Genomic DNA, 25384 nt, shown 5'->3' on the forward strand with positions numbered 1-25384 from the left:
CAGAAAGATAAATCAACATTATATGAAGAGTATAGATGTCACTACAGCAAAAGTTTTAAGGCTTTTTTTACATACAAATAATCACTGTTGTTAGACTTATTATATATTATAGAAATTAAACTGCATAATTTAAACTGCTTTTATCAATAAAAACCACTGTATTTAACTAATAAACAATTTCAAACATTTGTCTATTACTTTCAAACACTGTATTTATCTTAGCTCATTTTAAAATAAAACGGTATAATATAAAAATCTTTTGTTTTATTCTTCAGACCTCACCCGGCTCTGAAATATTGTGTGCATTATTTTTTTCTGGCTCTGATAATCCTAACCTCTCTCAACTGTTTGCCAATTTTCTATTTATGAAGTTGGCTTCTTTTAGTCTTAACATGTTGAGACAGTATACACAAAATTAGTTTACAACACCTGGCCTAGAATATTTAGCTCATGAGAAATCCTGTCCCCAAATTATAATAATTTAAAGTTTTATCTCATAACCATGGTATAAAAACGAAGCCACCTAAGAGTGTTTTCATGAAAGTAGGTATACTAAGAAAAGTTTATTGATTACCCAAATATATGTAATTCTCCAGTGAGCAGTGCCATTTCTGTTCGTAAGTCTTAGTTCAGCAAAAAGATATGAAATGTACATTGTTGCCAAGAGCCCTTGACTTCTAGATCTGCTTTATATAGACTAGTTTTTAAAGTAGTAACTAAAATAACATCACTGTTCTAAAGAAATCAGGTGGCATAATTACCTAAAAAAGGTTGAGTACTTAACACACTTAATAATGATATTACTTTCTACTTTTAAATTTATAGTTTAAATATTAACATCTGAAACACAAGTTGTTTTTATTTAATTCCATTTTTTCCCAATGGCAGTTATATAGTTACTTGTCAAAAAATAAGATATTTTGACCTTTTTATAACATATTTATTCTGAAACTCATTTTTTGTTCAAGAATCTGAGGTATACTAATTATACTGTAAGCAAAAAGGAATGTGTTAATAGAATCGAAAACACTTAAAGAAAATAATAAATACCTACACTTCTGGAAGGAATGCTCTGACACCTCAGCAAAAGAGATTCATGGGATTTCTTGTTCTCTAACAAAATTTAATACTATCCATTCCCAACCCTACACAATTCCTGAAACTTAGCTTATTTTTTCATGTGAAATGGTATGATTTGCTTAGTCTAAAATATAGATTGATTCCTCTAAGATCAAGCATTTACCTAACTCATTTTGCTATGACCCATGAGGAAAGATCAAGTTGTTCACAGCTACCTATTAGTAAGATCACATCGTCATATGAAATAGCTCTATAATATTTGTTTGACAAATCCAGGATATTGAAATTAAAATAAAAATAATTAATTTTAATGGAAACTCTATTACATTTGAAATGCTTACATTAGAGATCATTTTGGTTAATTCTGTATCTTCTAATGATCAAGAAAAGCAAAAATGAGTAAAACTGTGTTGTCTTATAATATTTCATTATTACCTTAAAATACAATGTTTCATTTTGCTTCAAGAATTTACATAACAACAAAACATAAATGAACTGACATTTTTATGCTGATTGAATCTCTTTTCTATCCAACTTTATCTTTCTGTAATTCAAATGTCTTGGATAGTACGCATATGGGGTATTAAGTGACTCTAATTCCATGTACAAATTAATGACACAAATTTTTAACTCTAGCACTTTCTTTCCCTATAATATCTAATTGCCTACTCAATATAACTAGCTAAATTTTAATAACGATGTAATTTAATATGCCCAAAATCAAAGTCTTATTTCACCAACAAAACATAACCTTCTCATAGTCTTCTCTACTTAATTAAATGTGACACTCCCACACAATGTCTTAGCAGGTCGTGCAGGGTCTCTTCCCCTAAAATATGTCAAATATATGATTAACCACCTTCACTGCTAGTATTCTAATCCAAGAAACCATAATATTTTACTTGGACTTTTTAATCCTAACAGATCTCCATGCTTCCACTGTTGTACATCCCTCGTTGCTTCAAGATACAACAATCAGAATGATCCCTTTAAATACAGATTGGATAGTGTCACTCCTCTCTCTACTCAGTAAGCCGATAGGGTTTTCATTTTTTTGGATTTAACTTTGAACTTCTAACCATGTCTTACAGGATTTCTGTGATCTGTGCCCTGATAATACTTTTTTTTTCTTCCCCACCCTCTGACAGTATGTTCCCATCTATGTGTCCATGTGTTCTCATCATTTAGCTTCCACTTATAAATGAGAACATGCAGTATTGATTTTCTGTTCCTACCCTAGTTTGCTAAGAATGATGGCCTCCAGTGTCATCCATGTCCCTACAAAGGACATAATATCGTTTCTTTCTTTCTTTCTTTTTTTTTTAATACTTTAACTTCTGGGAAACATGTGCAGAATATGCAGGTTTGTTATATAGGTGTACATGTACCATGGTGGTTTGCTGCACCCACCAACCTGTAAACTACATTAGGTATTTCTCCTAATGCTATCCCACCCCTAACCCCACCCCAGCAGGCTCCAGTGTGTGATGTTCCTCTCCTTGTGTCCATGTGTTCTCATTTTTCAACTCCCACTTTTGAGTGAGAACACATGGTGTTTGGTTATCTGTTCCTGTGTTAGTTTGCTGAGAATGATGGTTTCCAGCTTCATCCATGTCCTTGCAAAGGACATGAATTCATCCTTTCTTATGGCTGCATAGTATTCCATGGTGTATATGTGCCACATTTTCTTTATCCAGTCTATCATTGATGGGCATTTGGGTTGGTTCCAAGTCTTTGCTATTGTGAACAGTGCTGCAGTAAACATACGTGTGCATGTATCTTTATAGTAGCATGACATATAATCCTTTGGGTATATACCCAGTAAGAGGATTGCTGGGTCAAATAGAATTATTGGTACTAGACCCTTGAGGAATCACCACACTGTCTTCCACAATTTATAGTCCCACCAACAGTGTAAAAGCATTCCTATGTCTCCACATCCTCTCTAGCATCTGCTGTTTTCTGACTTTTTAATGATCACCATTCTAACTGGTGTGAGATGGTATTTCATTATGGTTTTGATTTGTATTTCTCTAATGACAAGGGAAGGTGAGCTTTTTCCGTATGTTTATTGTTTGTGTAAAAGTCTTCTTTTGAGAAATGCCTGTTCATATCCTTCACCCACTTTCTGATGGGATTGTTTTTTCTTATAAATGTGTTTAAGTACCTTGCAGATTCTGGATATTAGCCCTTTGTCAGATGGATAGATTGCAAAACTTTTCTCCCATTCTGTAGGTTGCCTATTCACTCTCATGATAGTTTATTTTGCTGTGCCGAAGCTTTGTAGCTTAATCAGATTCCATTTGCCAATTCTGGCTTTTGTTGCCATTGCTTTTGGTGTTTTAGTCAGGAAATCTTTGCCCATGCCCATGGCCTGAATGTTATTGCCTAGGTTTTCTTCTAGGGTTTTTATGGTTTAGGTCTTATGTTTAAGCCTTTCATCCATCTTGAGTTAATTTTTGTATGAAGTGTAAGGAGGGTGTCCAGTTTCAATTTTCTGCATATGGCTAACCAGTTTTCCTAACACCATTTATTAAATAGGGAACTCTTTCCCCATCGCTTGTTTTTGTCAAGTTTGTCAAAGATCAAATGGGTGTAGATGTGTGGCATTATTTCTGAGGCCTCTGTTCTGTTCCATTGGTCTATATATTTGTTTTGGTACCAGTACCATGCTGCTCTGGTTGCTGTAGCCTTGTAGTATAGTTTGAAGTCAGGTAGCGTGATGCTTTAGCTTTGTTCATTATGCTTAGGATTGACTTGGGTATACAGGTTTTTTTTTTTTTTTTGGTACCATATAAAATTTAAAGTAGTTTTTTTTTTCTAATTCTGAAGGAAGCACTATGGAAAGGAAAAACTGGTACGAGTCATGGCAAAAACATACCAAATTGTAAAATCCATCGACAATATGAAGAAACTGCAATGGTCAAAATAACCAGCTAGCATCATAATGACAGTATCACATTCATACATAACAATATTAACTTCAAATGTAAAAGGGTTAAATGCCCCAATTAAAAGACACAGACTGGCAAATCGGATACAAGTGCAATCAAATTAGGACTCAGGATTAGGAAACTCATTCAAAACCACACAACTACATGGAAACTGAACAGCCTGCTCCTGAATGACTACTAGGTAAATAACGATATGAAGGCAGAAATCTTGAAACCAATGAGAACAAAGGCACAACACACCAGAATCTTTGGGACAGAGGTAAAGCAACGTTTAGGGGGAAATTTATAGCACTAAATGACCACAGGAAAAAGGGGGAAGATCTAAAATCGACATCCTAACATCACAGGTAAAAGAACTAAAGAATCAAGAGCAAACAAATTCAATATGTAGCAAAAGACAAGAAATAACTAAGATCAGACCAGAGCTGAAGGAGATAGATACATGAAAAATGCTTCAAAAATCAATGAATCCAGGAGCTGATTTTTTGAAAAGATTAACAAAATAAATAGACCATTAGTCAGATTAATAAGGAAGGAGAGAAGAATCAAATAGATGAAATAAAAAATGATAAAGGGGCTATCACCACTGATTCCATAGAAATACAAACTACCAACAGAGAATACTATAAACACCTCTACGCAAATAAACTAGAAAATCTAGAAGAAATGGATAAATCCCTGAACACATATGCCCTCCCAAGACTAAACCAGGAAGAAGTCAAATCCCTGAACAGACCTATACCAAGTTCTGAAATTAAGGCAGTAATTAATAGCCTACCAACCAAAAAAAGCCTAGAACCAGATGGATTCACAGCCAAATTCTACCAGAGGTACAAAAAGGAGCTGGTATCATTCTTTTTGAAATTATTCCAAACAATAGAAAAAAAGGGAATCCTTCCTAACTCATTTTATGAGGCCAGCATCATCCTGATACCAAAACCTGGCAGAGACACAACAAAAAAAGAAAAATTTTCAGGCCAATATCCCTGATGAACATTGATGCGTAAATCCTTAATAAAATACTGGCAAACCAAATCCAGCAGAAGATCAAAAAGCTTATCCAACACAATCAAGTCGGCTTCATCCCTGGGATGCAAGGCTGGTTCAAGATACGCAAAACAATAAATGTAATCCATCACGTAAACAGAACCAATGACAAAAATCACATGATTATCTCAGTAGATGCAGAAAAGGCCTTCGATAAAACTCAATACCCCTCCATAGTAAAAACTCTCAATAAACTATGTATTGATGGAACATATCTCAAAATAATAAGAACACATCTCAGAATAATAACAGCTGTTTAAGACAAACCCTCAGCCAAAATCAAACTGAATGGGAAAAAGCTGGAAGCATTCCCTTTGAAAACTGACACAAGACAAGGATGTCCTCTCTCACCACTCCTATTCAACATCGTATTGGAAGTTCTGACAAGGGCAATGTGCCCTGCTCCATCTATCCCTCAACTCCTAGCACTCTTCCTTCTTGCTTTCAGTTTGAGTCATTGATTCATCCCCTTGCTTCTCTTTGAACACAGGAGGCAAATATTTTCTTCCATCCTTAGACAATTGTAGTTGCTATTTTCTCCAAGTTATTTAGTCCTTTGTCTTTATTTATTGTCATCTATAAAATACTTCCTCATACCGTCCATCATTCTCGGTATCTCTGACCTTCCTTTATTTTATTGTATAGCATTCATCATCACCTCAAACAGTATATAACTTGACATTATATGTACATGTGTATGTATATGTACAGTCGGCCCTCCATATTCTTGGGTTCTGCATCTGTGGATTCAACCAAACATGGATTGAAAATTTTTTTTTTTTTAAAGTTCCACAATGTTTCAAAGACTGAAGCTTCAATCTGCTGTGTTCTGAATACTGTGTTGAATTCATGTGAATGAAGTTTGCTGTAGGCACTGTATTAGGAATTGTTAAGTAATCTAGAGAGGATTTAATAAGTAAATGGAAGGGTACACATAGGTAATATGCAAATACTTTGCCATTTTGTATCAAAAACTTGACCATCTGTGAATTTTGGTATATACTACGTATATATTATTTATATATAAATAATATATAAATATATACATTTATAATTTATTTATATATCATATAAAATATAAATATATTATATATAAATATATATTTTATACATATTATTTTGTATATATAAAGGTTATTTTATATATATTACATATATATGTATCTGTATGGCAGTCACCAGCATGTTTTATAATATATATCTATATATTATGTGCTATCTCCCACTAAGACGCAAGGCCCTAGGGGAGAAAGACCTTTTTTGTACCTCCTTTATCCTAAGTGCCTGAAAAAATAACATATACCATATAGTGTGTGCCCAATAAATGTTTGCCTGAATCTCTCTTTTCAGCATTAAAACATGCCATATATTTCCCAACTTAAAAATAATATACTCTTAATCTGATATTCCCTCTAACTACTACCCCATTTCTGAATTGTATATTTTCACTGTCTATTTTTACTAATATTTCACACGCTTTTTAACATATTTAATCATGTTTTGAAAATGGATCCCTATGTAGCCAAGTAGAATACTCAATAGACGCCATCATACTAAATCTAAAAGCATTACGTGACATGATTGATTACATTTACTTTTTTCACTTTATCTTTGAGGCAGAATTATCTCTTGATTTGCTGTCTACCCCAAGGACCCATTCCTCTCAGTCTCTATTGCTTATTATCTTCCTGACATCTAAATAATGAAGTAAGCTGATGTTCATTTTTTATCTTTTTTTCTCTATATATATACATATCTTCTTGTTAAGCTATGTCATTTCATCCATTTCTCTGAAATTATTTTATTATGACTCTAAAATTTAAATCCCTAATTTCTCCTTGAGTTGCAGATTTGTAAACCCAACCAGCTACATTTCATTTCTACTTATAAATCTAAATGCTAAAAGGTTATTATGCTTCAGGTTTAATTTTTAACTGTTTTCTTTCCCAGACAGGACATAAAACAGGGATTTTATTCTCAATAAAATTTTTAGTATTGTAATTTTTCTATCTCCCTGCCTATAACTTTAGAGTTATCATTAGCATCTTAAATATGTAATATACACCAGACAGACCTAACTTCTCACCTCAACCACTAATACCACCCTATCCAACCCACCTTAATCTTGAGTCTAGACTAGATCCTGAGGACACTATTTGACCTTCCTGCTTCCTCTCTTGCCCTCTCCTAGTTAAATCTTGATACAGCCCTGGAATAGTTATTTTATAACAACAGTAAGATCATAGGACATGTATGCTTTCAAACATGTAAATAACTCTTACCTAACTTCCTACCAGTTTCCTGCACACTCAGTATGTTCTTGCTTCACTGGGCTTCTTGTCCATTCGTAAGCATGGAATGCATGTTCCCTCTCCAGAATGTAACTTTTCCTCTTTCTGTTCCCCCATCCTGGACTGGCCATCTACTACACATCACATGACATGCTCAGTCACTTCTTTTATGCATCTGCTCATCTTCTACAGAAGTACGCCTTCATCAAACGATTTAATAGGCATTTTGACTTTTTCTCTTTTGGTAGCACATATAATTTTAAATTTATTAATTTCTTTTCCATTTCTGTATGTAGAATATCAACTTCAGGACAAAACAAGTTTTCCCTAGCACATAGTAAATAGTAATTATTTGTTAAATGAGGAAAGAAATATAAGAATGAATGACTCAAAATATATAATCTTAACCAAAAACTAAGCACAAATGGTTAAATTCCTTATCATAGCTATCCCAGAAAATGGAACATCCATGTTCAATATCTGATATATGTATTGCTTCACAAGAGTAAGTACTGATGCCTCTACATTAAATAAATCACATATGTGTGACTTGCTGACTTCCAGAGGTAATTCTAGAATAGTGTTGATGGTAGTAAGTGAGAGAGAAAATATTATTAAAATATAAACAAATACATTTTTCACTTATTTCAACAAGGATACTTCATTTTAAAATATCTTATTCTCAACTTCCTAAAGACCATTTTTCTTACACATCACTTCTGTTCTTATTTAAATATAAATTACACCAGCTAGCAGAACAGGTCATATTTTAATCAAAATGATGTAAATAACAGGGAAAATATAACCCAGAAAAATATTAATCTGTACATTAGAAAATTTCTATTAAACATATATGGGAATGAGACATTTAAAAGATAGTAAAAAATCATAGTTTATTGAGTTGCAGAGAACGTAAGGAGAAAAATACTGCATTAGTCTTTAAGTCAGAAAATAGTGACTAGTTCAAACTGAGTCACTAATTAGTTTTGTGACCTGTAGCATATCATTTAACCTTTCTGGATCTCAGTTTTATTTTCTGTAATATGAAATTGCTGGATTCAATTATCGCTAAAATCCATTCCATGTCTGAGTTTCTGTAAGAATTTTGGGGAAAAAAGTCTCTAGGAACTCAAAGTGATAAATGCTATCTCTGTCTATTAAAAGGGAAATAAAAAGTTATCAAATTGGTTCAGTTAACTTTGGACCTTAGTAAAACTAAAATCTGAATAAATGTATTTGAAAAGTCTGAACAAATTTATTAGACATACTGACTAAAACCCAACCAGGCTATATGAGTATCAGTGTAATTTAAAGTTCTGTGATACAGTAATGATTAATAAAAAAGAAAATATAAATTTGACTTATAATAAATGATATTTTAATGAATTAGTTAAGAAGTGATATCCTGGACTAAACCCTCCTTGGACAGAAAATACATGGATGATACTCCTATGATGTCCCTTCCTCCATAATGTAAAAAGTAATATTGAATAATATTGAAAGCATAAATTGAGAATTACTTTTTTGTATTGCCTTCCCACTACAACATAAAACCCTCCTATTTCATTTTTTAAATTTTCTTTGTTTTTTATTTATTTCAGAAATAAAGATGAGGTCTCCCTATGTTGCCCAGGCTGGTCTTGAACTCCTGGGTTCAAGCAGTCCTCCTGCTTTGGCCTCCCAAAGTGCTGAGATTACAGGCATGAACCATCTTGCCCTGCAAACCCTACTATTTCAAAATCTCCACTTTTTCTCACCACATCACTTTCCTAAGAGAATAAACACCTCATTCATTTTAATGTCATTCTAAGTCTACTTTTTACATTAAACTTCTAATATGAACTTCAACGATGAAGAAAAATAAATGATAAATCAGAGTTTTAAATTTAAAAATTAGTACTGAAAATTTTATTACCAAAAAAAAGTAAATAAGGGTGTTTTGGTTTTGCATATTATTATCTAGAACTTCACTGTCCATTACGGTAGCCACTACTCATGTGTGACTATTGAGCTCTTCAAATGTGAACAGTCTAATGTGAACCCTAAGTGTTAAATGTTCACTGGATTTCAAGACACAGTACTCCACCTACTAAAAAGAAAACCTTTAATATTTTATACTGAGTACATATCAAAATTGTAACATGTTGAATACACTGGGTTACAATAAAATATATTATTAATTAATTTCACTTACTTTTCAAATATGACTAATAAGAAATTTAAGCTGATATGATTCACATTATATTTCTATCAGAATTATTGAGAGGATGTTTAGTATGTTTTTGTTGCAGTGGTTTGAATAGTTAAGAGATGGTATTAAAGGTCATCAAAATACTTATAATTCTGTTCTCACCTAAAATATTTATTAATGTCTTCTTACAGTACTGAATACACAAGTTGACATAAAGTTTTAAAAGAATATATTGGTATATACTTCCTGACACAAACAAACATCAACCCTATCATTTTCACAATACAGAATAAATTAACACAATTTAGAATTGTAATTTTTCAGAGAATAATTGTTACTTATACTTACACGTAAGCTTCTGCCACCCACAGAATTTTAATAAGTTATGGTGCTATAAAATGAGATACTATAACATTTAGGAAAAATAGAATATCTATATGAGATAATTAAAACCAATAAAAAGTAATCTATAATGTAAATATATTCTATTTTTTATATAAATTATACTGTCAATATTGAAAATTAAAAAAATATTTAATTTTGTCAATTCCATTTAGTACCTTCCATTACTCATGGCTTAGCAGATATACTTTAAAGATATCATAGATGTGAATTTTTACTAATTTTGTTTTAGACTTTATTATTTTATAAAAATGCCTTAATTAAATACACATATTAGTAACTATTCTATTTCTTCATAAAACCTAATAAGGTGTTTGGAAAATAAATCTTCAAATATCAACAATGAAGTCTAATGAGAATATTTTTGAAGAGAAATGTGACAATAAAAATGACTTTCACCAACAATGAGTAGACATTAAACATTTTTCCCTGAAGAAAATACATATTCAATCACAATCAAATGGATGTTTCAAAAGTGGAGCAGTTTGAGTGTCAGATATTAACATAGATTATTCTTGTTTTTCACCAGGTTTACTTCAAGATTAACATAAGTTTATGGAGTTGCACTAAAAGGAAGTATTTTTGAAAAAATACAATAAGATCGAATAAAAGCGCCACCACTGTGGAAAGTTTCTTGGTTTTGCTTTATTCCTAACCATATTTTTGAGAGTTGTCTTTCATCTCTGAATTTATATAGGTTGTTACTCTGTAGAGTAGTTCAATTATTTGCTCCATAATACCTATAGTTCCCCATCTGTAAAATGGTGCTAATAATCTTATCTAATATTTTGTTGAGTTGATGTGAGAGTTAAATGGAAAAACGCTTGTAAAATACTCAGCATAATATCCTGCACATAAGAAGCACAGAATAAATTTTAGCTTTCACTTTTCCAGCTTGTTATCAGTACTCTTAATCACAGTACGAAACACAAGGAAGTCTTTCTAATTTTATGAAGGCCTTGATAGGCTAATTTTATTTTTAGAAAATATCTCATTTCCTCTTTTATGCATATCTATGAAGAAACTTCTAAAATCATTCATATATGCATGATTTGAATGCTAAGGTACAGCATATAAAAGAGCTGGGTTAATTTAGTATCTCATTCTCATATAGCTATTGAAAAGAAACAATCTTTAGAGTATAGAATAATGGACTGTGGATAGATGAATAAATCTGAGTATTTAGAGAGGGGAATAAATCTGAATCTCCTTGACATACTGTCTTCACTGTTTACCGAATGAAAGATGGCTCTCTCATTTACTTAGAAGCCCTAATTTTAAAACTTTCAGAATACCTGTATTTTTCCTGGAGAAACTGGCTCCTGAGCAACATATGATGAGGATACTTTCACCAATTACAAAACCCAAACACTGTATTTTTCATTTCTATTTGTTCACAGACACAGCTGGGATGAAAACTTTTTACTTACAAGAAATGCTTTATTTTACCCATGAATTATTTGCTATTCACTGGGATGATATACAGTATACATTATAATGTCTAATTTGGTTTCTCAAGCTTATATTCTTTTCATTATAATTTTATCTGTATTCTAGAGAACCGAGTTTTCAATTAAGTACTTTTCCATTTTACTTATTTGTGCCTGTTTTGTATTTGTCCACTCATTTGTTCATATGTTTTTCCTCTTAACAAATAGAGATAGCATTCATGCCTTTGAGTTTCCAGAGACTTTTTTTCAAATAATAAAATTTCAGATATGGCATGGCTTTTAACGACAATTGAGTTCAATATTTTTATATCATGGATAAAAAGCTGAAGTCCAGAGAGGTTAAATATTTATTGAGGTCTAAAAGCAATTAGTTATTCAGTTTGTTCACTTTTTTCTGGCCTACAACATAAGCATAGAGGTGTACCAGTTTTGCTTGAATATGTATTTTCTAGGCTTTGCTCTCTTCTTCATCATCATCACTATTACCTAATTTTCTCTCTTTCTCTCTCTCTTTTTTTTTTTTTTTTTGAGATGGTGTCTTGCTCTGTTGCCCAGGATGGAGAACAGTGGCACAATCTTGGCTCACTGCAGCCTCCACCTCCCCCAAGTTCAAGCAATTCTCCTACTTAGCCTCCCGAGTAGCTGGGACTGCAGGCATGTACCACCACGCCTGGCTATTTTTAGTAGAGATGGGGTTTCGCCATGTTGGCCAGGCTGGTCTTGAACTCCTGACCTCAAATGATCCACCCACCTCGGCCTCCCAAAGGGCTGGGATTACATGCATGAGCCACTGTACCTGGCCTAGGCCTAATCTTCTCAGGTGAAGCCTGAAGCAATTTTATCTTAACAAATCTTCCTACCTCCACTTGTAGTGCCTCATGACTATAAAACATATTGATGCTATAACCCCTCTCTTCTGATAATATTAGATTAAGCAGGAGTGTTTACAAAGCAGAACCAAAACCAAAAACAATATATGTAAGTTTATATGTTTACACATTTTAAAATCCCCTAAGGAATACTCTATAATAAACAAAAGCCAAAGATGAATGATATAATTAAAAAATGCATTGTATTTAGTACATGATTGATGTCCTTAATTTACAAAGAATTCAATGACAGAAAAAAATTAGGGGTAGTAGGAAAAAATAAGAAAAATATGTGGACTAGGTGTTAAAAACATGGAGATATGAATTAACAATCCTTTGTCATTTCCTCGTCATAAAATACTTATCTGGTTGTGTTCAGTTCATCTTTATGAGTTGTGTGTTATTCTACCCAATTTACATTTGATGACAATTAATCTCAGAGTTTAAGTAATTTGTCCAAAGTCATCATGTCCTGGACAGTTCGTGTGTATATAATTGTCTTGGCCAGGACATTACCATATGAACGTTGTTCTATATGACCATTTTTAACATAGGACATCACTATGTTAGAAGTGGTCAGTAAGGCTGAGATATTGTGGAGATATCAGTGATACTTTTTATGACACCAATCCTCAGTGTTCATTGTCCAAAAGGTTTTGTTGGTGAGTAGGGTGGAATTGGGTGGAGGGAGGTTACTTCTGGAACTTACATCTGTCTTTTTCTACTCTCTTTGTTTCCAGAGAGTATGACACAAAATTTTGTTCCTTTTCATACCCAGAAGCCACAGAAAGTCTGATAATGTCAATGTGTAGCTGATAGCTGTGAAAGAGATAATAGAAAGATGAAAGACAGAGTAGATGTTAGGTAGATAGAAAGATATAGAAAACAGATTTTTTAATATAAAACATCTTATACATTTGATGGGGTAATTCTCTTAGCTGAGGTATTATTGAATAGTTTAATGATATCTTCTTATTCCCATGCATCAAAATACCTCTTACAATTTTGAGAAGCCAGTCCCTGTGCTTTGGGAATTTCTAGCAGTCAGAAATTTAATGATCAATCGAAATCTGGGCCTTAATGAATCATGATCTATTATGTTTTTTTCTCACAGTGATTCAGGATGCTGTTTCCAGATGACAATCATCAAAAAAAAGTAAATAGATTAGAATTTGTCAAGATGATTTTGTGGTCAAAAACTTTTCACACGTTTTTATTATATTTAGTTTTGATACCACCATATATTTTAACAACTGACACTAAATTAATTTCTAGTTTAAAAATTTTTAATTATTTTGTATTGACTCTCACAGACATTATTAATCCATGTATACACATAGTGTATAGTTCATGATTAAATGTAATTTCCTGCCCATTGGGCACAAAAAGGTATTGTAATTGACTATTTTAGTTTGGAATCTGGCAACAAATATCAGTTCTACCATCTTATTTCACAGGCTTTAGTGTCCATCATTTATGCGCTGACTGCAATTGTAAAATTAGCTTAGATTATATAAAAAGAAAACTTGAGTGAGGAAAAGAAAGAATAAAAGTATGAAGACAAAAACTTTATTTGATAGATGTAATTCTCTCAGTGACATTTCTTATTCAATCATGTATTATAATATTTTGTTCTTTTATTTTCAAAAAATCATTTCTCATTATAAGGAAAATATTTTTTAAAGGAGGTGGAAGATCATTTGATATATGTCTGATATGATTTGCACAAAAATGACATCAGAAGTAATTTGAAGACTTTATTTTCTTTAAAGTTTATATGTTATCTTATGAAAATTGTTTTAATTAACACTAATTTCAGTATGGTTTATAAAGCTGAAAACTTTGGATCTTTTTTTAAAATCATGTATTTTTAATATAAGGTTTACAATAATGTAAGTTTTGAAAAGTAATCTAACATTAACATGTCATAGCTACTAGAGATCTGCAACTTATCCTAAAATTCCTGCTAACAATCCAAAAGGAATACACAAATCACTGTGTCACACAATTTGTCATAAATTCAAATTATTTTCTTCACATAAGATATTTTAAAATGTAAACATATGATGGGCCGGGCGCGGTGGCTCAAGCCTGTAATCCCAGCACTTTGGGAGGCCGAGACGGGCAGATCACGAGGTCAGGAGATCGAGACCATCCTGGCTAACACGGTGAAACCCCGTCTCTACTAAAAAATACAAAAAACTAGCTGGGCGAGGTCGCGGGTGCCTGTAGTCCCAGCTACTCGGGAGGCTGAGGCAGGAGAATGGCGTGAACCCGGGAGGAGGAGCTTGCAGTGAGCCGAGACATCCTGCCACCGCACTTCAACCTGGGCGACAGAGCCAGACTCCGTCTCAAAAAAAAAAAAATTGATGAAATTTTATTTAATCTTCTTTAATTTCAGTACTAGATGGACCAGCCACTAACTTAGTATTAACAATGTCTCAAGCATGCAGAGGAAAATTTTCTCTTTGTGTTCTGGTTGACTGCTTCCCGCCTCTTTGCATACCTGTAGTATTATAAACTCGTAAATGCAAAATTACATCACATCCCCTCTTCTGTAACTTCTCCCCAATCAAAGCAGATACAATAGAATGAAAGTAACCATCTCCCAGGGTAACATCCCTCCAACAGTTTATCAGCTCACTACGGTGTCATACTATCCAATAATTTCAATGCAAAAATATCTTTACAAATGGGTCCTGAAGATTCTTTACACCATGAAAATCATTAGTAAGGATAATTAACTGAGACTGCGGTGATGAATAGAGCTGCATTACTGATCAGTGTAATAAAGAACAGAAGCCACTAATTACAGATAGAGCCTCGAAGCTACTGAAAAATGTAATTTAACATTGCTGCCTGAATTCCACAAAGCCAAATATAAGTTTGCAATTAAAACATAAGGTCTTCCAACAGATAATGCTGTTGGGACCAATCCAGCTGTAAGAAAATGTGCCCATCTGCATGGAGTGGCTTGGATCTAGTAAGGATTGTGCCTTAGGAAAAAACATTCAAAAAATTAAAACTCCCTAAACATTTTATTAGATATAGTTATTACAACCCTGACCTCCTATCATGTTATCAGGTAATTTCTTTGAATTTTTAAAAGATTAGAAAGAATTTAGAAGAATATATTGTATAAAAATAGCATAAATATAACAAAGCTATAGGTCCAAAGAGTCACTTAGAATTGTGTGTTTCTTAGATACAAGAAAGACATCATTTCAACTGCAGAGAAATAGTAAGCTGCGGAGCAGTGTTTTCACAAATACTTGACTGTAAGAACTATATGAGGTCCTTGTTACAATCCAGATTCCTGGGGAGTACCTGAGCAACTATAATATAATCTCAAAAGGGAGGGCCTGGGATACTGGTTTCAGTGACAGCTCTAGATGATCATCAGCAAACAAGTTTGAGTGCCGTGGAAACAAATGGGATTTGGGATTTTAATATTGGTTCTTTGAATGTTGGATCTGCCATTTTATAGCCATGTATCCTATTGGGAGCTATTCTTTCTGAGTCTCAGTTTCTTTATTTTAAGAATATGAAAATATATCAAATTCATCTGGTATAATACATATGTTTCAAGTGCATATACATTTCCTATTAGTATGTTTGTACATAGTAGACAAGCAGCCAAATATCAGTTCCCTCCCACTTTCTTCTTTGCTGTATTTGACAGAGTATTTTACCTTTATAGTTTTTAAAAATTCAGTGCAGAGTCTCACTAACAGTGATTCATGCAATGAGAGTCACATTGAAGAAAATGAAGCTATGAGAATATTATCTGCTTCACAACTTAAAGCACCTCACAGTATATATGAATATCTCATGCACTTAATCCCACCATAAAAAAGAGGGCGTAAGAAAACAGACTTTCATTGCTATGTCAGCCCGCCGTGTTTTACAGCACCAGATGTGCAAATTGCCTAGAGAGTCTGCCTTCTTCTCTTACAGTATGGAATGTGGTAGCTGGTATATTCTCCAGTTGTAAGTCAAGAGAATTTTAGCATAAGGTAGGGGTTTCATATTTTTATACAAAATGCTATTTGGTAAAATTCCACAGGAGCTAGAAATTTCCCAGAATATGTCAGATAAGACGTATTATTGGGAAATTTTAATCCTTTAAGGGTTTTCCTACATAATTTGAAATATGAAAAATATTTCCTACATAATTGAAGTATCTAGAAATAGCTTCTCAATATTATTACATTCATAAAACCTAAGAGCATGTCTTAGATTCTAATACTAGAATTCAGAGTCTGATTCAAACAGATAATAAAAAATGCTTATCACAAGTTATTGTGTATGATTATCTTCTAATAGCATTAACATGATAACTGATATAATAGCCTCCCCAAAATTCATCTGTAACATCCATGCTGTAAAGAAGTTTCCTTTTTGAAAAAAAAAATGGTAATCTTATTTTCAAAAAGTCTAGCTTTCATCTTGAATTTTAATCATATATCTTATTCACCTAAATATTTATTCCTGGCACACATGCTTCTGAGCTAGGCCAACTGGGGAATATTAAAATTACACACAGAAAAGATCATACAGATAATCAGTTCTATAAGTATTACATATACATTTTAATTAAATGGCTAAAAGTTTGACTGTGAAATATATAACAATCCATATAAATTTAGAGGAGGACAACTACTACATACAGCATGGCTGACCAGTCATGTACTATAATGCTTTACAACTAATTTAGTGGCACAACCAATTAAAGGTTAACAACAACAACAAAATATTTCAGAGCCTTGGATTTGCATTTATGTAATTTCTTGATGTGCATACTCAAGGGTCAAATTAAACCCTCTCCAAAATGAAATCAAACAAAAGGTAAATAAATAATATATTGTTACTCTTTAGTTTTTTATGCAGTATTTCACAATATTGACATCAAATTATTTTGTTTATTTATCTTTTGGCAGTAAAGATTTCATTCATGTATAAAGCTGCTTTTCAGTGTTCCAGCATACCAGTTTGTCTCTTATTAAACTGGCTACTTTAAAATCTATTAGAACTCTTCCATTCTGAAGAGGAATGCACAATTTTCAGCCATAGATTCACAAATATTACTTCACAAATATTAGAGACTGTCTTGGAAGATAGAAGACAAAGAAAAATGTAGTAGTCAAGGCATAGCCTTAACGTTTGAAGTAAAAAAAAAAAAAAATCTAGATTCGCAAACAGAATATCCTCTTCCTATTTGCTAAGGTTATTCTTTACCCACAAATATTGCCATTTTATCTCTCTCCTAGATGCAATGATTAATACAGATCCAAGTTTTAAAAATGAAAAAATAGAAATAAAAATAAAAGGGTGGGGGTTATGAATAATAACAGGAAACTTAGGTATTGAATTGGACATAAAGCAAAACTTTGACCTTTCCAGAAGTCTTAAAAGGAAAGTTTTAGATTCTAACATTCTCAAAATAACATAAGAACAAATAAGAGCATAAGAATAAATAAGAACTTTAGGTCTTTCCTAAAAGTGCCATTTTATAGCTGCCTATCTTACTATTATCTCACAGATAATTTATGTGTCTGTTGAAGGAAAGCACATTACAGAGATACGTCAATATATCATTGCTCTTCCAAAGCTAAGAAAAGTCTTTTTTTTTTTTTTTTTTTTTTTTTAAAAGCCAAATATGAAACCCTAGTGGCTGGTATATAGTAAATATTCAATAAATATCAGCCACTCCTCAATGCCTCAATTTTCTTCACTAGTTCTTATTTTATATCTGAAACTAATCAAACTATTATTTGGAGACTTCTCTAAGTGTTGAAATAACGTTTGACAGAAATGCATTCCAGAAGTGGTTCTCTGTTAACACCAATAGTATACTGCTTATGCCCCTAGACATCAAGATAAAACACCTCTGAGAGACCCGCTGATTACCATATCCAATTAGTATGAATACAGTAATTAAATTTGGGGCAGTTTATTATTTGAAATCTCAAGTTAAACTATGCAATAAAACATTTAAAAGTACTTGTAGGAACAGTGAATAGCATAGCTTGAGAAGAATGTGAAACTACTGAGATTATGACACTCATTAAAGTATAAGAAGATTAAGAAGTAGACAAAGCTAAACAAGAGTCTAGAGTCAGGAATTAAATAGTTCCCCATCACCCCCACATACCCCCAATGTGTAATAGGAAAATAAATTTAATCCAATTAGTATTATATCAAGCAATCACTATATAAAGAAAGCATTTTAAATTTTGGTTACATACAAAAGTCAAAACATCCTTTTATACACCTACCTAATTTTTAAATTTATTTTATGTTTAAAATGACTACAATATTAAAAAAGAATACTTGAGTAACAGAAGAAGGTAAATCATGGAAAAGGAAACAGTAAGGGTTAAGAATAGCTCATAGAAATGCCTACCACAAAGCGCTAAGTAGGTGCAGAGATGTACCAAAATGTTTTCTCTAAACTTCCTAATGGTCAAAGCAATCAGGATGAAATTTAGAAACACAGTATCTAAAATATTAGGGAAGTGAGGAGGGATGGGAGCCAGTTGTTTAAAAGATATATACCTTTTGCCAATAGTGAGGCTTGAGAGGAATTTCTCCTTGGGGATACTGTAAAGAGGAAGCTATTCCATACATTGACTGATGTTCTCAATAAGATCTACACAAAAGGAAAGCTAGCGAGTTCTTATGATTTTTTTTTTTTTAATGTCCAGAAGGTAAACTGGTGGTAAATGCTCAATTGCAATTTAGTAAAAACAATTCTGTCAGGGTATATAGCTCCCTGGTGGTTTCAAATCCAGATTTATTCCTTTGGGATTTAAGAGGAAATGGTATTTTCCTGTGTACAGAGAGCACTCATTGTGATGGGCAGAATGTCTTTATTTTATTCCTTTTAAAGTTACAGTATTAAAAAATCAGAAAAGGTAATTCCTCAAATTAAACTCCAGTCGAAGCAATGCCATACTTCTGTAAAGAATGTCAAACAGCATGATGGTTTAATGATCAGTTCTCTGGAAAGGGAATCACCATGGGAAATTTCTGTTTTGATTTTTTTCTTCCTGAGGCCAGAGCTGTAATAACATTTTTATCTGGCCTTATTCTCTATCAAGGTTCACTTTGAAAACTTCAAAGGCCATGTTTGGAAAATGAAAATAGGTCTCATTTTTATTCATTTTCATTTCAGACCAGCATGTAAAAATGGCAATCCTTTTAATCCCAGGGAAAAATGCTTTTAGACAAACCATGTAGGTGTTCTTTTTTTCCAGGAATAAATTAAAACTAATGTATGAGGAACTATTATAGATAATGCATCGACACAGTAGGCCACTAAAAACAGAAAAGGTAGAAATCATAATAGCTCTATACCAATTTAAACTTTATATATCTAAGATACGACACATTTAATGGAAGCCTTGAGGGCAACAGTGAAATTAAATAATATACACAAAGATGAAGGATCTAATTTTTCCTTTTAATAAGTTATTTTACATGTTATTAGAGACCATAAAGTAGTAATAGATTGATGTAGGGTACTGATATTTTATATAAAATACATTCCTCTTTTATGACCACATGTTAGTCTTGATCTTTTTCTTTGTACCATGAAGGAACTACTGCTGTAAGGAAAAAAGGAGAGCTACATGAGGACCACACAACTCCTGGAGGAGGTTTCCCTGGCAACACAACTTTTCCATTCATCTGGTTGCAGTGTTTTCATCCAGTAGCCTGTCACCTCACTCAAAAGCAAGGTAATGGAAAGAAACTTATCAAGTTTTATCTTTTAACTAGAGAGTAACCTACTTATCGGGTCCCGCAATTAATTTCAGGTAACCCTGTATATGCCCCAGTATACCTTGCTTTATGAATACTTTTATGGCTATAAAATTTTCTTAAGAAAGATAATTTCTTAGAGTAAATTTTTAATATAAAATTATCAGATTTGCCTTTCTTTCCTACCTGAACCACCTTGCATGTTTTTAGTCAGCTAGTATGTAATTTTTTACAAGTTTATATAATCTTATATAAAGAACGAAATCTCCAAGATGGTATTCATACTGTACAGTGGCACAACTTATTAGATAGCAGGTAAATCTAAATAAAACTTTTATATGTGATGCAAACATCCGAAAATATAAATTAATTTTCTTTGGTTTCCATAGATATTAACTTAGTCTTTAAAATTTATTAAACATTTTTTCTGAATGCTTTTTAACTCTGTATACATTTTAATTAATATACAATCCAAGATTAATGTAATTTCTCTAACTCCTAAGACAGCTTCATAATCATATTTAAGCTCTAGATTTTACCGTTAGCCTAAACAGTATACAATATAAAGGTGACATGCATTTTGTAAATATAAAATAATACACTATTCAAAATAGAAGGAGAACCAGGCAGAGGTTCACAATGCCTTATTCAGAATTCTAAATTCCTATACCTTTGAGAACCAAAATGTTATTCACTTAATGGTTAAATCTGATTCGAGTTGACTAGGATGCTATATACAGTCTTTATAATCATATTTAGTTTGAATATTCATATATTTCACTGTCAAAATATGTGGTCACTCACATGTTTCAAGGGATATGTAATATACACAGCATTACTTTCCTGAAATACCAAAACCTCTGACTTTTGTTCCCAAGGTTCTGTAGACATAAATGGACACGTCACTATGGACAGACAGATACATCAATAGAAAATTTGCAAATTGAAATAGAGTAATTGCTTTTAACACATTGAATAAAATAATAATTCATGAATCCAAACTGATATATATAACAAATAAATAGGTAAAGAAAAAGAGAGTTCTTCCTTATGATAGGAAGATAGCTATGTTTATATCCACATAGATACAGATATATAGATATGGAAAGATACAAGTGGAATTAGAAAATACTTAATGGTTGCTAATAACGATTGTTGGTGAACATTTGATGAGCATCAAGCTTTTCTAGCAGTTTCAAAATACATTTCTTTTTTTTCTTATAAATCCAAAAGTTAAAATTCATAACTTTGTAATGGAGAAACCTAGTAGACACCACCTTAAAAACATGATATTTAATATCACTAATACTGAGAAAAATCAGTATTATATTCCTCTTGATTTCATTTACTGAGAACAAAAGAAAAAAATCACTTTCAGAGCATTCTCACTAAAAATGTATAAAGTAAATCTAATCATGAAAAATATCACATAAATCCAGATTGAGGGACAGTTTACAAAATAACTGACCTTCACTTCTCAAAAATAATTTCATAATAAGGAAAGACAAAGAAAAATTGACGAACTGTTTCAGTTTACAGGAGACACACGACAAATAAATGTCATTCCAGTTCATACAATTTTGATGCAGATAAAATAAGTATTCACTTCCTGAAAGAGAAAGCAGTAAGAGACATTATTTAGTCAGGGAAGTTACAAAGTGTTCCTTCTGTGGCTAATAATCATTGGAAACAGTGGAGGAAAACGAAGAAAAAAAGTGAACATAACAGAAGAAAATGAAAGCGAGTAAAAGAAAAAATATAGGCAACTCTGGTAAAATAATTAAAAGTCATCTAAAAATATTTAGTCCTAGACACCCAAGAAACAACTAAGTGATTGCATTACAGTATAGAACATAATTGGTTTTAGCCAATATAAAAATATTTGAAATAATTGCTTACATTTTGAAAGATTTAAATGACTCAGCAATTAAAATGTTTAAAGTGTATAAACATAAAGTACCGTTGAAGTACTGAAGTAAAAAGTGCATATTTTATGAGAAGCAACCCCTTCAATAGCTTGACGATGACAGGGTCAATGTGTATGTGTCTCAAACATATTTTCCTGATAAGAGATTTTTGTCATGAGGAATTTTTCAATGTGACTGTCATGCTAGTTTTAGTTTAAATAAAAATCAAAGGAGAGTCCAGGATCGGTGGCTCACGCCTGTAATCCCAGCACTTTGGGAGGCTGAGGCAGGTGGATCACGAGGTCAGGAGATCGAGACCATCCTGGCTAACAAGGTGAAACCCCGTCTCTACTAACAAAATCAGCCGGGCGTGGTGGCGGGCGCCTGTAGTCCCAGCTACCTGGGAGGATAAGGTAGAAGAATGGCGTGAACCCGGGAGGGGAGTTTGCAGGGAGGCGGAGCTTGCAGGGAGGCGGAGCTTGCAGGGAGCGGAGATTGCGCCACTGCACTGCAGGCTGGGTGACAGAGCAAGACTCCATCTCAAAATAATAATTAATAATAATAATAATAATAATAAAAATCAAAGGAGAGTGAAAGAATGCATTAGGAATATTCCTCTGCAATAAAATCGTTTGTTATTTTTTAACTAAGAATTAAGCAAACCAGAAAAACAAAGCATTTCTCTGATAAATACAAACTAATTGAGGGTACCTATTAAGTAAAAGTTAGAGCTGCCTAACATAATTACTTTTTAAACTTTTCACTTTGAAATAAGTATGGATTCATCCTGCATACTGTCCACCTAATCTTCTCCAATGATTACATTTTATATAACTATAGTACAATATCAAAGCCAGGGACTTCACTTTTGTACACTGCATGTGCATATGTTTGTAGGTCCTTACAGCAATTACTTAAAGTTCAGTGATATTAATATTAATATTTCATATTCTTAGGATTTACTAAAGATAGCTCCAAATCTGTTTAAAGTGATTAATATTCACTAAGCATAGGCAATAAATTTTTAACAAAATTGCCACATTTTATTGTTTACTTAATTTTAAATATCTATACCTTAAACATATATACACTAAATATATTTAGATGTTAGAGATGCAGTTGTGACAAGAGACAATAATCCTTGCTTATAAATATTACCTTGTGTATGTGTATGTGTGTGTGTATGAAAATAAAAATAAAGTATAAAAAATGGGTCAGATACTATTAAATCCTATGGGGGTTTTTAAAAATAAAGTGAGGAAGGAGGAAGTGAAATGGTTAAGTAATGGTGCAATGTTATATAAGTGAGCAAGGAAGGCTTAGCAGATAACTGTGTGAAGACCTGAAAGAACTGAGAGAACTAACTGTGATTTTTGTTGTTTGTTTGTTTTTGAATACTCCAGGCAGATTTATAAAGGAAGCTGCTGGAGGGAATTCATTCCCTTTTCGCTGTTCTGCCTTCCACCTTTCACTGTGTGAGGACACTGCAAGAAAGTCCTCATCAGACACCAATTGCCAGCACCTAGATCTTGGAATTCTCAGCCTCCAGAACTGTGAGAAATACATTTTTATTTTTCTATAAAATAATAATAATAATAATAAACTTCCATGCAGGAAAAAAAAATCAAGTTCAAATGTCCTGTGGTGAGGGCATGCCAGCTTTGTTTGAGAAGCAGTAATCATGCCTGTGTGACTGTAATGAAAGAATAAAAGATAAATTAGCATGGAAGAATGTAATGTAGTCCTTTTCACTTTAAGCAAGAAATTTGGCTTCAATTCTAAATCTGGTAAGAAAAAAATAGAAGGTTCCAAACTAAGAAGTGACATGATATGAAATGTTTTAACAGAATCACCTTCGTTACCATATTGCAAATAAAATGAAAGTGCATCAAGGGCAGAAGTAGGAAGGCAAGTTATGAGATTGTTTTGATAATCCAGAAGAGTTGGGATGGTGACTTAAAGCAGTATGGTAGCGATCGGTTGGGTAAGAACATGGAATCCTGGGTATTTATTAAAGGTTCAGCAAAAAGGATTTACAGATGAAACAGATATGGGTCATGAGAAAGAGTCAAGTTAAAGATTATATCAAAATTTTTTATCTGAACAACTCGCAGTGCTGTGGCAAATCCTTACCCCAACAATTTACATGACCAATAACTGAGTGGGAACATTAAGGAGGGGATGGTTTGAGGAAGAATCAGGATCTCAGGTTGGAAATATTAAGATGAATATGCCTATTTAACAATCAAATGAAAAATAGTATTTTTGTAATTTTCAGTATTTATTTGGCAAGAGAGTAAATAATCTATAGCATTGTTACTACTTTCTCTTTTTCATAAAAGTTATTTTGGTATAAAATCAACCTGACTGGAAACTATTCAAATATATAAGCCTTTAGCTCTGACCTATTACTTATATTTTTTTGCCATTAATAATATGAATATCCACCAAACAAGAACTTGAGACTATAACTCTTTTCTCCACTAAATCTTCATATTAAATTAGTCATTTAAATATGATTATTCTTTTCATTTATTGCTAAATACTTTCCATTACATTCAAACTTATTGAGACATCCTTAAATTTTATAATTTATTTAATGTATTAATTCCCTAGCTTCTAAACTGGTTCTCTCTACTGCAACTCTATTTTCTTCTTAATAACTCATCATCTACATTCCCCAATGTCTTATTTTTCCAAAACAAAAGTGCACTCATGTCCTTCTAGGGCATACATTTCTTTAATGGCTTTCCATTGTTATAGATAAAGTTCAAACTTATTATGACAGCCTATAATTTGGGGGAAAAAACTCACCTAAAAACAGTTTTTAAAGATTAAAATTCAAATGCTTGAAATTTCAGTTATTTTATGAACTTTCTATTCAAACATGTCAAGGAGCTAAGACATTACATACTACACTACTACTAGTACTACTACAAATCATAATAATAACAACAACAATTATAGTTACTCATCTTAGTTTTGGCAGAGGATACCATTTCTATAAAGAATGTAATTAGATTGTAGATATTAAAATAGTTACTAGACAGAAACTAGGATGATGGTAACATTGACTTTTGATCTGAGTCCTGGCTATATGTTTTCTGTTTGGAAAAAAAGTCATTAAGTATAATATTATAATTTTTATAATTTTAGAATGCATATTATAACTACACATTTTTTAAACTGAGAATTTAAGATTTAAAAAGTATAGTAGGGGAAGAGAAGGAAAATATTTTTTCTCTGTGCTTGTTTTAATAAATAATGCCACTGAGGATGTAAGTTTTCAATGTCTAATTATTAAATCAGCATTACTTTCATTATTTTAACAACTTTCATGGGGTTCTTATATTGAGACTCAAATTAAATATGTAATATTAATCCTAATATAGTTATTTATTTCCTAACAAGAGCATAAACCTTCCAAA

At 32.3% G+C, this 25384-nt stretch overlaps 1 long non-coding RNA gene across 1 annotated transcript in view; it reads left to right on the forward strand.

Annotated features, from left to right (window-relative positions):
- Positions 1 to 23509, forward strand: part of LOC114671383 (uncharacterized) — a 45739-nt gene extending 22230 nt beyond the window's left edge. The window contains exons 2-3 of the long non-coding RNA XR_003721365.2: positions 19887 to 20027; positions 23360 to 23509. This is a non-coding gene — a long non-coding RNA (uncharacterized LOC114671383). The remainder of the gene's footprint in view (positions 1 to 19886; positions 20028 to 23359) is intronic.
- The last annotated feature ends 1875 nt before the right edge of the window (positions 23510 to 25384 follow it).

This window comes from Macaca mulatta, chromosome 12, assembly GCF_049350105.2.
Source record: "Macaca mulatta isolate MMU2019108-1 chromosome 12, T2T-MMU8v2.0, whole genome shotgun sequence".
In the NCBI taxonomy this organism is placed as follows: Eukaryota; Metazoa; Chordata; class Mammalia; order Primates; family Cercopithecidae; genus Macaca; species Macaca mulatta.